We start from the raw sequence: 13914 nt of genomic DNA, 5'->3' as shown, positions 1-13914 counted from the left end.
AAGGGACACAGTGATGGCCCTACACAGATTCCTGAAGCCTGGGGCAGCATACAACAACCCAACAGGCAGATTAGCCATTTTGTTTATTTTTGGAAGCCCTAATACATAGCATGGCACATGCATCTGATGGGTTACCGTCACCCAAAGCAACTCTAGGCCACTGTGGTGTGCAGAGGCCTCTGCCCACTCAGCTATGGCAGGACACAGGGAAACTAAGTACCAAGAACAGCAATAATCTTGGCCTGAAACTAGATTGACAGAAAGTCCCAGGTAGCCAGCCAGTCCAGGAATGTGAGAGGGTTGGCCTATCAGGGCCAGAGACCATCAAGGACAGAGCTTACCTACTGCATAGGGCGGCTGTGGTTGGGAAGCCAGATCGGAGAACTTTTTCATTTATTTATTTATTTTTCTGAGACAGGATCTTACTATGTAGTCCTGGTTGGTCTGGGACTCATTTATCTGCCCGCCTCTGCTTTCTGAATGCTGGGACTGAAGGCATGCCCTGCCACATTTGGATCATTTAGCCTTAAGACAAGATAAAATTACTATTATATTTACTTATTTATTTTTGTGTGTGTGAAAGAGCCATAGCCAGCATGTGCCAGTCAGAGGGCAACTCTGTGGGGTTGATGCTCTCCTTCTTCTACGTAGGTGCCAGGTCTCCAAGACTCACTCAGCTTCTCAGTCTTGGCTGCAGGTGCCTTCACCTGTTGAGCCATCTTTCCATCTCACATTTAATCTTCTTGCCTGTATGTTTACTCAATATTTTTTGTTTACTCTGTGTGTATATGCACGTTTATGTGTGTGTGTGTGTGTGTGTGTGTGTGTGTGTGTGTGTGTGCCACAGCATGAGCGTGGAGGTCAGAGGACAGCTTGTGAGTGTCTTCTCTCCTTCCACCATGAGGGTCCTGAGGATAGAAGTCAGGTCATCCGTCTTGCCCAGCACGTGACTTTACCAGCTGATCCATCTTGCAGGCCCCAAGAATTCCATTCTTTCTGTAAGCTCGGGCTGCCTTCATAACAAGCTCCTTGACTCAGTACACAATCCCCTCTACTTGGGATTATGACCGGCAATTTCCATTGTAAAAAGTAATGAAACAAGACAGAGAAGCAAAGACCTGTGATAGCCAGGATCAGACATTGACCTTCTCCACAGCACTGTCCACTCTGACCACTACTCAGACCCCCTTAGCTCTGATGTTCTCCCAGAAGCCCCCTTAGACCCTTTAGGATTGCTCACCCCAGCTTCATCTGGCTCCCAAACAGGTTTTCCCTCTAAAAGACACCCCATGGCTCCCACATGCTCCCATCCTGCTCTCCTCTCCCATGTAACCCCCAGCCCTGCCCTCACCCAGGCCTTCTCTTCCCTATACTTTGTTATCCTCCTCATTGGCCCATAATTAGAAGAAAAGGAGACTCATTTCATCATCTGCTGCCCCCCCCCAGGCATACACATGAGGTTTGGTAGATGTTTTGGGTGAACAAATGAATGGTGGAGTTGGAATCAGCGTGTCAGTGCATGTTTAGACTCCTTCTAACACATCCATATCCACACACAGAAATACGCTTTGACTACACGCACATTTTGAAAGTGAGATCATGGAAGGTAGCATTCCATTATAAGGCAGTCTGTATTAGACTAGTCCATCACATCACCATGCAGGTGACAGCTGAGACAGGAGGTCCAGACCTTACAAGGTCTGACTCAGCCTTACAAGACCACAAGCCCTCGTGTCAGGACCTAAAGGTTGACACTCAAATCTGGGAGGACTGTGGAGGTCAGTTGTGAGGCAGAATTCAGGGTGTCTTCTGTATGAGTGTTTACAGGTTGCTCTACCTCACAGGACCTAAGTGTCCAAGTCATTTCACCTCACAGGACCCAAGTCACCATGTTATCCCACTTCACAAGATCTAAGTACCCAGGTAACCTCACAGGACCTGAGTCACCATGTCATCCACCTTTCAGGACCTAAGAAACCAGGCTATCTACTTAACCTGAATGCGATCAGGTCACATCGTCCCATAGGATCTGAGTGTCAAGGCTAACCCACCTACACGACCTGAGAGTCTATGTCATTCCACCTTACAGACCCTGACTGCCCAGGTCATCCCAATCCACCTTACAGACCCTGACTGCCCAGGTCATCCCATTCCACCTTACAGACCCTGACTGCCCAGGTCATCCCATTCCACAAGCGTGGAGTGTCCACATGAGGGGAATAATTACAAGGAACTTAAATATTGTCTGTTGAAAAAATGATCACTGGAATGTGACCTTTGCAATATTATTTTGTAATCTCTCCTACCTTGAAAACCTTTTTGTTTACTTAAAGGCCCTGCCTCATTCCCAAAATTTAATGGCCAGGGTAGAGGACCTTTTCTTTCTTTTTTTTTTTTTTTTTCTCCTTTTGGTTTTTCAAAACAGGGTTTCTCTGTGTAGCCTTGACTGTCCTGGACTCACTTTGTAGACCAGGCTGGCCTCGAACTCACAGCGATCCGCCTGTCTCTGCCTCCCGAGTGCTGGGATTAAAAGTGTGCACTACGATACCCAGCGAGGACCCCTTTTATTTCATTCATTTTCTTTGCACTGATTTTTTTCTCTTGTTTTTTTTTTTTTATTAGTTCTTTGAGAATTTCACACAATGTGCTTTGATCGTAGTCTCTCCCCTCCCCCAGCCCTCTCACATCTACCCCACTTCTCTACTCACCCAGATTTGTGTCTCCTTTTTATTTTAACCCACTAAGCCCCATTTGTTCTGCTCATATATTCTCGGATGTGTGGCCTTCCACAAAAGCTTCATCAGCCTACCAGAGGCTACAGTTTTAAAGGAAACTGAATGTCCCTCTCCAGGCAGCTATCAGTTACCAACAGCTCTTCAACTAGGCTAGGGACTTTGTGCCCACCTACCCACTCCATGCTGGGGTTTTGCTTGGCTTGAGCTTACACAGACCTTGTATGTTGTCACAACCATTGTGAGTTCTTATGGACAACTGCCCTGCTGTGTCCAGAAGACAAAGTTTCCTTTTGGTTATCTGTTGCCTCAGGCTCTAACAATCTTTCTGTTTCTTCTTCTGGAATGATCCTAGAGCCTTGGAAGGAGGGGATGTGATGTAGATGTCCCCTTTAGGGCTGCATATAAAGGAACAGGAAGGATTAAATTGGGATGGGAGTGAGAAGACAGGGCAGAGGAAGGGCTAGAGGAGAGGATAAATAACACTAAAGGACTTTCAAACATTCATACGAAAGACTACTGTACAAACTTCTTTAAAACACAGAGAGAGCCCGGTGTCTTTAATCCCAGCACTTGGGAGGCAGAGCAGGCAGATCTCTGTGAGTTTGAGGCCAGCCTGGTCTACAAAGTCCAAGACAGCCAAAGCTACACAGAGAAACCCTGTCTCCAAAAACCAAAACAACAACAACAACAACAGAGAGAGAGAGAGAGAGAGAGAGAGAGAGAGAGAGAGAGAGAGTGTTAAAAATAGAGCTACCCTACAATGGGATGACAACACTTCTACTAGATACTACAAGCTAACAAGTAAAAAACCCAGTGTTGGGAATGGGTTACCTCTTTTGGAGTTGTTGGCCAATGATGCCCCATAAACCTCCAGACATTACAGGCTAATGTTATCGGTTACCCTATAGAATCAGATGGAAAGACCCAATTGCTGAAGACATCACATACTTGAGTCATAAAACATGAAGGAAATAAAGCTGGTAGGACCTGGATGTTTCATCCCAATTAGCTAAATTTCACAGTGCTAAGAGTTGCTAAGTATGTTACCAGGGGGGAAAAGTAACCATCAATCATTCTTAGCCCTGTGAGCTATAACGATGACCGGCCTGGCAAGACATGCTCACTGTTGTAGTAATGGCGTGAACATCATGGGAGTAGACAATTACTTTCTGATTGGATTTAAGGTCCGTTCCATAAAATGAAACCCACACACGGCAGCATAATCAGATCAAGAACCTGTGGCTAGACATGTCCTCGGGCTTAGGGAAGAGCCTATTACTATCATTCTATCAAACAGACATTGTATAAAACCAACCCCTGATGAATTATTAGATCCATAGATTAACGGAGCCTTTAGCCCTCATCAGAGGAGCTTGTATTTGCATTAAATGGCCACTAACATGGAGGCCCACACACGTGCACCAAAGTCTAAGCCAGCCAGTGGTGAGAAAGACTGTGAAGCCGAACCCAAGACAGTGAGGAGAAGACATGGCACCCTTGCATTAGGATGAAAACCTGCTTCATGTGCTTGCCACCCAGAAAAGCACGCTTTTGAAAAGTACAAGCTGCCTTGTCAATTGTCTGTGTGTTCTTTGTGAAGTATTGGGGGAGGTCCTTGGGCTCCAGATTTCATTTCCAGTGTAGATCACCCCATTTTATAGGACCTAAGTGCCTAGATCGCCTCGCTTTACAGGACCCAAGTATCTAATTATCCCCCATTTTTAGGAGTTTAAAGATGGACAATGACATTATAGCTGGGAAAAGGCAGCATGCATGGAGTTAACAAACCAGGCCATGTGGGGTAGAGTCTCCATTGTGAGGATCACAGGGGTGGGTGTTGGGGGGAAGGCCAATAAATTAAGTCCAACGCCAATGTAGATGGCAGCGAGTGGACCCAACTCCATTTGAAGAATTTTTGAGATAGGGTTTCATCAATCAGCTTTTTAAAGGAGAGTCAATATGTGAGGCCCAGATGCCACAAAGACCAGCTGTTAATGATCATGGGAGAGGCTTCCTAGAACCTGAATCAGAGCACCAGAAGAAAGAACAGGGTGCAGGCCGGGCGTGGTGGCACACGTCTTTAATCCCAGCACTTGGGAGGCAGGGGCAGGTGGATCGCTGTGAGTTCAAAGCCAGCCTGGTCTACAAAAGTGAGTCCAGGACAGCCAAGGCTACACAGAGAGGCCCTGTCTCAAAAACAAACAAACAAACAAACAAACAAACAAAAAACCAAAAACTTAAAAAAGAAAAAAAAAAAAAAAGAACAGGGTGAAGATATGTCACCAGGCTGCAGTCAGCTTGTCCTTAGTCCATCATGTTGCTGCCCCCATTTTCACAGGCTCTACCCTGTTATTGTATTCCTCCCCTCTACCACAGACCCATTAGCTCTGGCCCCTCCCCCACCTATAGATATCTGGGGCACAGAGGAGCCTACATGCAGAGGGAAGTGACCACAAAGAATGAAGGGCCTTCTCATCTCTCTCATTTCCTTCCTGGACTAGCTTGGTCCCCGCCCCCTGTCAGTCTCCCTGTCCAGAGTCAGGCAGAGACAAGCCATCACCGCAGGGACCAGCTCTGTGCTTACTTCTCTATCTTTGTTCATTGTTTTCAGCACGCATCCATCTCAGAACCTCCTTGTAGCCACCAGAACAGTCCACGAAACCAGCGTCGTCTGAGTTTTATATCTGCCCGGTGCTACTTTTGACTCCTTTCCCAATAGCTTTACAACGGACCTTCATCTTTTTCTGTCTGTAAGTGAGGAGTCACAGTCAGCCTACCTAGGGCAGAAGGTGCAGCGCAGTGGAAACTTCCTGAATGTGCATCAAGATACCCGAAGTTCCTGTTGTAACCCATGGAGTTGGCTTTCATCACAGAGTAGCAGGGCCGGCTCTCTCACTCGGCAGTGAGGCTTCCGAAGACACACCATTTCGTGCTAACCTCATTTCATGCTAATCTCATAACTTGCTCTTGACCTCTGTAAGCAGAGTTCAGTGTGGTTCTGGGGCCCCTGCACATCAGGAGGTGCAGATCCCTCTAGAAACAGAAGTGAGCTCCACTCCTACCCCCAGAGGCAGAAGCAGGCTTCAAGGAGCGTGTAGCAGCCCGGTTGAGACAAACCACTTCCTCCTGTCCTTGCTGGGGCTGGCCCCACCCACTCCCCCCAAGCACTTTGTATGGTATCAGCTCGGAGAGTTTTTGTGGGGACCAGTCAGTCCATTCACAGGCTTGGGGGCCCAGAATGAGCTGACTAGGGAGACTCTCAGACAGTAAACCACTTGCTCTGCAAGCCTAAGGAATTTTTTTTACCCCTAGAACTCAGGTTACAAACAAGAAACAGCTGAGTACAATGGCATGCTCTAGTAATTCCAGAACTGAGGGCTCTGGGGCTCTGGGGCTCACTGACCAGGCAGCTTGGCCAGGCCAATGAGAAACTCTGTCTAAAAGTCAAGGTAGACAGGTCCTGGGGAGTAACAACTGAGATTGTCTTCTGGCTTGCACACACACACACACGCACACACACACACACACACACACACACACACGCATGCACGCATGCACGCACACACACAAATGGCTAGCAATGATTTCCTTGGGTGAGAAGAACAAATCTATATATTTATTTAATTTTTGTTTGTTTGTTTGTTTGTTTGAGAGACATGGTTTCTCTGTGTAGCCCTGGTGATACGGAACTATGCAGACCAGGCTGGCCTTGAACTTGGACATATCTACCTGCTTTAGCCTCCTGAGTACTGGGATTAAAGGCATGCACCACCATGGCTGCTCAGCTATAAAGGACCTATCTAAACTGAGGCAGAGATGCATAAGATCTAAGCCAGAGTCCACTTTACAGACAGGGAAATCGAGGCAGAGTCTGAGACGCTACCCAAAGCCAGAGTTCCAGGGCTCTACAACTGCCTATTGTCCTGTTCCTGGCTTCCCCCTGCCCTGCCCCCGCTCCCCCCACAACTAACACACACAGCTGTTCACTCTGCTGCACTCACTGACTCCCCCCTCCCCCCAGGAAAAATAAAAACAAGCTGGTCATCCACAACGACAGTGACTCCTGCCCTACACTCCCCACAGGTCCCAGAGCCAGGCTTTTCAAACATGCCCTGCCTCTCAGGTGTGGTATCTGGTGTAATCACAGTCATATCATTCCATCTGTGCCCCTGCACTAGGGCTGCCAGCCTCCTAAGGCACTGGACCACTGCCCAGAGCTGTCCAGGCATAGCTTGGGGTGGGGGTGGGGGTCCCAAGAAGGTGCAGTGCAGTGGAAACTTCCTGAATGTATGTCAAGATACCCAAAGTTCCTGTTGTAACCCATGGAGTTGGCTTTCATCACAGAGCAGCAGGGCCGGTTTTCTCACTCAGCAGTGAGGCTCAGCTTTCTTTCCTAGCAGTGCCCCCCCCTAGACAGATAATATCTAAACTGTAGACTCTAGAAGATTCCAGAGCCATGTGGAGTGGGAAGGCCAATCCCCAGTAAGGACCCACCTGGGATCACCTCCTCAGCTTAAACAGGAAAAGACCTGCTTTCTTCCTGCCCCCGCCCCCACCCCTGCCCCTGCCCCAACCCCCAGCCCAGAAGACAGGGGAGAGGCCAGAGGCACCCTGCATGGGGTCGGCCTTGGATCTGTACCCCTCCTGAGCTTCCCAGTGGGCTCAGTAGTCCCTGGCAGATTGTCCATCTCATAAGTTTGAGCTGAGGCCCATGTGCCAATAGCACATCCAGCCCTCTGTAGTTACAGAAGCTTCTCATGCCCATAGCAACTCTGTCTTTTCACCGGTGTGAGCCACTGAAACACAATGGTATGAAATGAGACGCTGCTAGCACTCCACAGCAACTTCCTGCCTCGAAAACATCTGTCTGCCCTGAATGGTTCCTGTGTGGCTTCTGGTTCTCTCCCACTACCCTCCCCATGTACCTGTCACGACACAAGACAAAATTTTAGGGTTCAACAAAGACCCCAGGAGCCAGTCTCCACTTACCGTTCTTCCAAGATCTGTCTGTACCTCCTCCAGGGCTGAACTCATGCAAGAACAAAACCCAGCTTCCTCTTTCTAATTTTTGCAATATTGGTCACAGAACAGTGGCGTATTTGCATTTCCGTAGCAATGACGCAACGTGAGAGGAGGCTGGTTTGCTGGTTCTGTGGGGCCTGAGCTGCTTGTGGTGGGGATGACTTCGAAAGCGTAATCCTTAGTCCCAACCGTATCAGGCTCCCGGCTCCACGGCAGCAGCCAGGGCTGAGCTCAAGTTTAACAAGTTGCTGGGCTAGGACCACCGCAAGCCCGCTCCCATAAGCCGGCTCCTCCGTCTGGTTTGGTGGGCTCCTCTGAGCAGACCTGAGATTGCTGATGTCCTCAAAGAAGAGGATTCACTAGGAGACAGATATCCCAGGCCAGACAGACTCAGAAGGCCCACATGCTCTTCTTCAGACCTCGGTGGGCGGGACAGTAAAATGGCTACAGAAGGTTGGAAGGTACAGACCCCACCACTGACAGACTGTTCCAAGGTGACCCCAAGAGACCTAGAGAACCTCTGGTGACCTGGCCAATGAGGACTACCCCAGCAGGGCTGAGTACTGCCTCTTCCAGTCAGCCCTAAGGGGAAAGCCCCCTCGTTGTCTCAGGAAGTCAATAAAAAGGCTGTAAATTTGACTCCATTTCAGTAAAGCCTTCTCTGGCTGTCCTAAGCTTTTTGTTTGTTTCAGGTTTTGTTGAGACAACCTTACCAAGTAGTCCGGGGATAGCCTGGGATTCACCCCCGGGGTCCAAACTCATTTGAATTTATACTTGCTTTAGTCTTTCAAATGCTGGGGTTGCTGTTATGCACCACTGCATCAGCTAATCTTTCTTTCTTTCTTTCTTTCTTTCTTTCTTCCTTTCTTTTAATTCTTGTTTTTCGAGACAGGGTTTCTCTGTGTAGCCTTGGCTGTCCTAGACTTGCTTCGTAGACCAGGCTGGCCTCAAACTCACAGCAATCCGCCTGCCTCTGCCTCCAGAGTGCTGGGATTAAAGGCATGTGCCACCACGCCTGGCTGCATCAGCTAATCTTAAATTCTATGTTTGTGTGTGTGTGTGTGTGTGTGTGTGTGTGTGTACACGCTTGTGTGTGAGCACATGGAGGCCAAAGGTCAAAGCTAAGTGTCTTCTTCAATTGCTCAATTTGCAGGGAGGGGAAGCACTTATCCTCTAACTCAACCTGGCTTCAATCAACATGATTGACATTTGGCCAGCAGCCCTCAGAGACCCTTGTCTTTGCCTCCCTGGTGTTAGGATTAGAAGTGTGTGCCACGATACCAGCCCTTTCCCACGGGTGCTGGGGATTGAACTCAGGTCCTCATGCTTGGACTGAGCCATGTCCTCAATCCTCTAAACTCTTATTTTAGGTCGCTGGGCGTGGTGGCGCACGCCTTTAATCGCAGCACTCAGGAGGCAAAGGCAGGCAGATCGCTATGAGTTCCAGGTCAGCCTGGTCTGCAAAGTGAGTCCAGGACAGCCAAGGCTACACAGAGAGACCCTGTCTCAAAAAACTAAACCAAACCAAACTAAACCAAACAACTCTTATTTCAGTTAGCTAATTTTGTGTGTAGATGTCTGTACATATATGTATGAATGTGCACATGCATGTGTGGGTGTACAGGTACCTGCATGCACTTGTGCCTGGCTGGAGGACAAGCCCAGGCATCATTCCTCAGATGCTGCCCACCCATTTTTTTTTTTTAAAAGCAGGGTCTCTCACTGGACTAGAGCTGCAAGTAAAAGCTAGGCTGGCTGGCCATGGTAAGCCCCAGGGACCTGGTATCTCTGCCTCCCCAGGGCGCCCAGTTGTTTTTTTGTTTTTTTGTATTTTTTAATGTGGCCCTTGGCGGGTCAAATCCAGATCCTCATGCTTGCGAGGCAAACATTGTGCCCCTCGAGAAGCTGAAGACCAAGGTGATACAGAACTTTCACAGGTTCCTTCTGACCCTGTTGGGCACATCGGGGGACACAAAGCTGCCCTGTGCAGAAGCAATAGGCTAGAGTGGTCAAAAGCTCCCAGAGCCCAAACCTTAGCTCACAAGAGTGTGTTCTTGGTGAGATGGAACCTCTCAGAGTCTCAATTCTTCTTCCAGAAAATGGAGAGCTGTATGTTAAGAGTTTTTGTGAGGAATGCGGTCTAGCCCAGGCAAGTGCCTACAGAATCGTTTTCCCTGTCTGAATCTCCACTGCTGTCCTGTCCTGTCTGTCCCAGAAGCCTATGCTTTACTCCTTGATAGGCCATGTCCCTGAGGGGGCAGCCCTGGGCCACCCAGATGCTTCCAGCTCAGAGCAGGAAGCACAGCACTTGTCATCCAGCACAGAGCAGTTGTCCCTCTGTCCATCCTGAGCCTGGAGGCCAGCAGTGGAATCCCATCAGGACTGGGACCCAGGCCCAGGCCCATCAGGAACACACAATCAATCAGGAACACACAATCAGCCCAAGGAAGTCAAGATGAACGACAGCATGACAGGCCAGGTATGAGGGGTGGAGAAACGAGCTTCAGAGCATGTGAGGGAAGAGAAAGAGACAGGAGAAGGAGAGTTCCCTCAGTCTTACAAAACCAGAGTGGCCAGGTGTGGCCTTTAATCCCAGCACTCAGGAGGTAGAGGCAGGCACTTCTCTATAAATTCAAGCCAGCCTGGTTTACAGAGAGTTCCAAACAAACCAGGGCTACAGAATGAGACTCTGCCTCAAAATTAAAAAAGAAAAAGAAAAAAGAAAAAAAGAGGAGGGGCTGGAGAGTTGACTCAGTGGTTAAGAGCACTGTCTGCTCTTCCAAAGGTCCCAGGTTCAATTCCCAGCACCCACATGGCAGCTCACAATTGTCTGTAACTCCAAGATCTGACACCCTCACACCAATGCACATAAATTAAAATTAAATAAAAATATTAAAAAAAAAAAAAAAAGAAAAAGAAAAAAAAAGAGGGAAAAGATACAGGCCAGAACTGAGGTCTAAAGTCCTCTTGTTCCTGAATGGGAGGAAATGGTGTCCCTAGTTGGGTTAACTCCTTTAAAAGAACTCCCCATAGTGGTCCAGCAATGACTACATCCTGGTAAACTCTTATGTGGCCCCTCCCACTGTGAATGGCCCATAAATACTAGTGTCCAGTAAGAACTGTAGAGGTGACACAGCACTGCAGGTTGATTGGGGCAGGGTAGCCTCGCCTCCACATTAGAAGGGTACCCAAGGAGATACTTATGTGGAAGAAACTGAGGCCCCAGCCAACAGCCAGCACCAGCTTAGCCTGACTGAATGAATGAATGAGCTACCTTGGAAGATGCTTTTTTTTTTTTTTGAGACAGAGTTTCTCTGTGTGGCCTTGACTGTCCTGGACTCACTTTGTAGACCAGGCTGGCCTCGAACTCACAAAGCTCCACCTGCCTCCGCCTCCCAAGTGCCTGGCATCCACCTAACCTTTTGTGTTAACATTTTTATTTATTTTGTGTGCTTTTGTGTGGGTGCACATGTGCTATAGTGTGCATGCGGAGGCCAGAAAATGACTTGCGGTGGTCAGTCCCCTACTTCTACCATATGGGTCCCAGAGATCAAATTCCATTTGTCAAGCTTGACTCCCACTTAGACCCAAGTGTGTTTATATCAAGTGTCCTTTAAGGCCCCTTGTTTGGGGATGAGCTGCCCAATAAAAACTCTGTCACAAGGAGGGGAAGGCAGCAAAACAAGCACAAGAGTGAAAACATTTTATCTCGGAAAACATCTGAAAGGTACAGCCTTTCCAACAGGTCGCTATTGTTTATCATATGCTAATGAAGTGCCTCTGGTGGGAAAGAGAAACCAGAAGCTCAGCCATGGGAAGAAGGCTCAGCCACAGAGAGAAACTCAATCAGGAACTCCAGCTGACTGCCTCAACTTCTCCAGTCCATGTCGGCTGGATGCTGGGAACACCGAGCTGGCTGTTGCCATCCCTCTGTGTGCTGCTCTTCCTTCTTTCACTTGGAAGCCTTGTCTGAGGGAACACCACTCTGTCCCAACTCTGTCTCTCTAGGTAGAAGGAACTCCAGCGGACTTCCTCATGGGGCATTCCCAACTGATTTTTGCTGAATGTTCTGAATACCCAATTAAATTATCTATCTATCTATCTATCTATCTATCTATCATCTTTCTATTTATCTATTGTCTATCATTCATCCATCTATATTGATCATCTATTTATCAATCATCTATCATATATTTCTTTTTTTTTAAGATTTATTTTTTTATGTATACAATGTCCTGCCTGCATGCCAAAAGATGGTACCAGATCTCATTATAGATGGTTGTGAGCCACTATGTGGTTGCTGGGAATTGAACTCAGAGCCTCTGGAAGAGCAGCCAGAGCTCTTAACCTTGGAGTCATCTCTCCAGTTTCCTATCATCTGTCTCTTACTATTGGGCTTTGGCTTGTAATCTGCTCACTCTACTCACTCACTGAAAACCAAAAGTACACTTATCACGCAGCTCCTTTTCCAGACCACACAGAGCATCGTTACAGATGCGAATCAGCCAAACTGACTTTATGTGGGGTCCAAATTACCCACTGAGTCGTCTCCTAGCTCCTACTTCCTTTTTTTTTCTTATTTATTTATTTATTTATTTATTACTTATTATGTATACAGTGTTGTGTCTGCATGCTAGAAGAGGGCACCAGATCTCATTATAGATGGTTGTGAGCCACCATGTGGTTGCTGGGAATCGAACTCAGGAGTTCTGGAAGAGTAGCCAGTGCTCTTACCCTCTGAGCCATCTCTCCAGCTCTCCTACTTTCTTTTTAAGCCACTAAGTTCTGGGTGATTTGTTGGGCAGCAGTAGATGCATGATACAATATTTTCAGCAGGAAAAGAGCAAGGAGGTGACCTGAGGTCGGAAGGAGGGAAGCTCCTCCCAAGGTAGAAGAGCATTCTCTGGGAAGTAAAACACGGAAGCACATATTCCCCCCCCCCTTTTTTTTCCTAATTATTTCAGCCTGGAATACATGAACTCAATAGCCCAACAGACCACCAACTCTGAAGTGTTAGTGGTGTGTCCCTGAGACAAAGTACCCGCAGAAACAACTCAACTGAGGAGGGATCTATCTGGGCCAAAGGTTTCAAAGGACATAGTCCGTCTGTCCCTCATGGCCATGGGAATGTGTCAGAACGCCTCACAGAGTGAGCAGGAAGCAGACCGGCTGTGACGGAAGGAGCTAAGGACAACAAACCTCCAAGGGATGCCCCCAGTGACTGACCTACTTCCTCCACCTAGGCCCAGCCCCCACAAATAACTCCACCAGCTGTGAAATAGGAATCTAACCCCAACCAGCAAGGCATGGTGACACATGCCTGTAATCCCAGCCTCGGAGAGGTGGAGAAAGGAAGATAAGAAGACTGGGTCAAGGTCATCCTTGGCTACATATTGAGTTTGAGGCCAGCCTGGACCACATGGGACTCTGTCTCAAAAAATAAAACAAATACACGATTTCAGATTCAAACCATAACACAGGAAATGAAGGCCTGCTTATTATGCTATTCAATCTCAAGGCTCTTGCATAACTTCATGGAGTCAGAGGTTCCTGGAGAAGGCCACATGCCCTCCAGCCTTCCTTCAACTGTCCCTCAGAGGTGTTTTCCTATTCTTAAAAACAGCTCACAGCACAGGAAGCAGCTCCAGGGAGGAAAAACTCCCTTCCTGGGCCCCTATTCTGCCAATGGGACCCACTCAGGCTTACTTATTAGGAAAGCTAGCAATGACTTAGGAAGAGCCAGGCCCCTAGCTCAGACTCCCCTGCAAAGATGAAAAGCCAAGGAGCTATAAGGGTGGGAACTCAAAAGGGCCTTGGAAGAGAGAGCATTGGAGCAGAGACCCATCAACAGGTGCAAATACATGAGAGAAATACTGCTTTCTGAGAATCCCCAGGGAGAAGGTCCACTTGCTGGACAGCTTCTCCAACTGGGGTCGAGAGCCAAATGCCTTTACCTAATCAGTCAATACCCTTTTCCTGATCAGCTGCTAGACACAGAACACAGAGCAGGCTCTGAAGGCAGTCCCCGACAAAGGAAAGCTATTGAGATCTTTCCCAGCAAAGGAGCCCCCAAGTTGGTCCTTCTGCTCATTTGTTGGGGACACAACCTATCACCTTAGAGATGGTGTTCAGAGCCCGGATACTGCTCCAATTACCC

The 13914-nt window shown here is 48.0% G+C and overlaps 1 protein-coding gene across 3 annotated transcripts in view; it reads right to left on the bottom strand.

The window, feature by feature from the left end:
- Positions 1 to 13914, bottom strand: part of FGD3 (FYVE, RhoGEF and PH domain containing 3) — a 66177-nt gene that overhangs the window by 46379 nt on the left and 5884 nt on the right. The window contains exon 1 of one of the 3 annotated variants that reach the window (XM_084796083.1): positions 7725 to 7797. The exons of 1 other annotated variant lie outside the window; for it this stretch is intronic. The gene's annotated coding sequence lies outside the window, so the exon portion shown is untranslated. Of the gene's footprint in view, positions 1 to 5319; positions 5481 to 7724; positions 7798 to 13914 lie in introns of those variants that run through there. One more of the 3 variants, XM_084796085.1, reaches the window with a different exon arrangement.

This window comes from Acomys minous (assembly GCF_964271855.1).
Source record: "Acomys minous genome assembly, chromosome: 9".
In the NCBI taxonomy this organism is placed as follows: domain Eukaryota; kingdom Metazoa; phylum Chordata; class Mammalia; order Rodentia; family Muridae; genus Acomys; species Acomys minous.
This window is presented reverse-complemented; position numbering and strand designations above follow the sequence as displayed.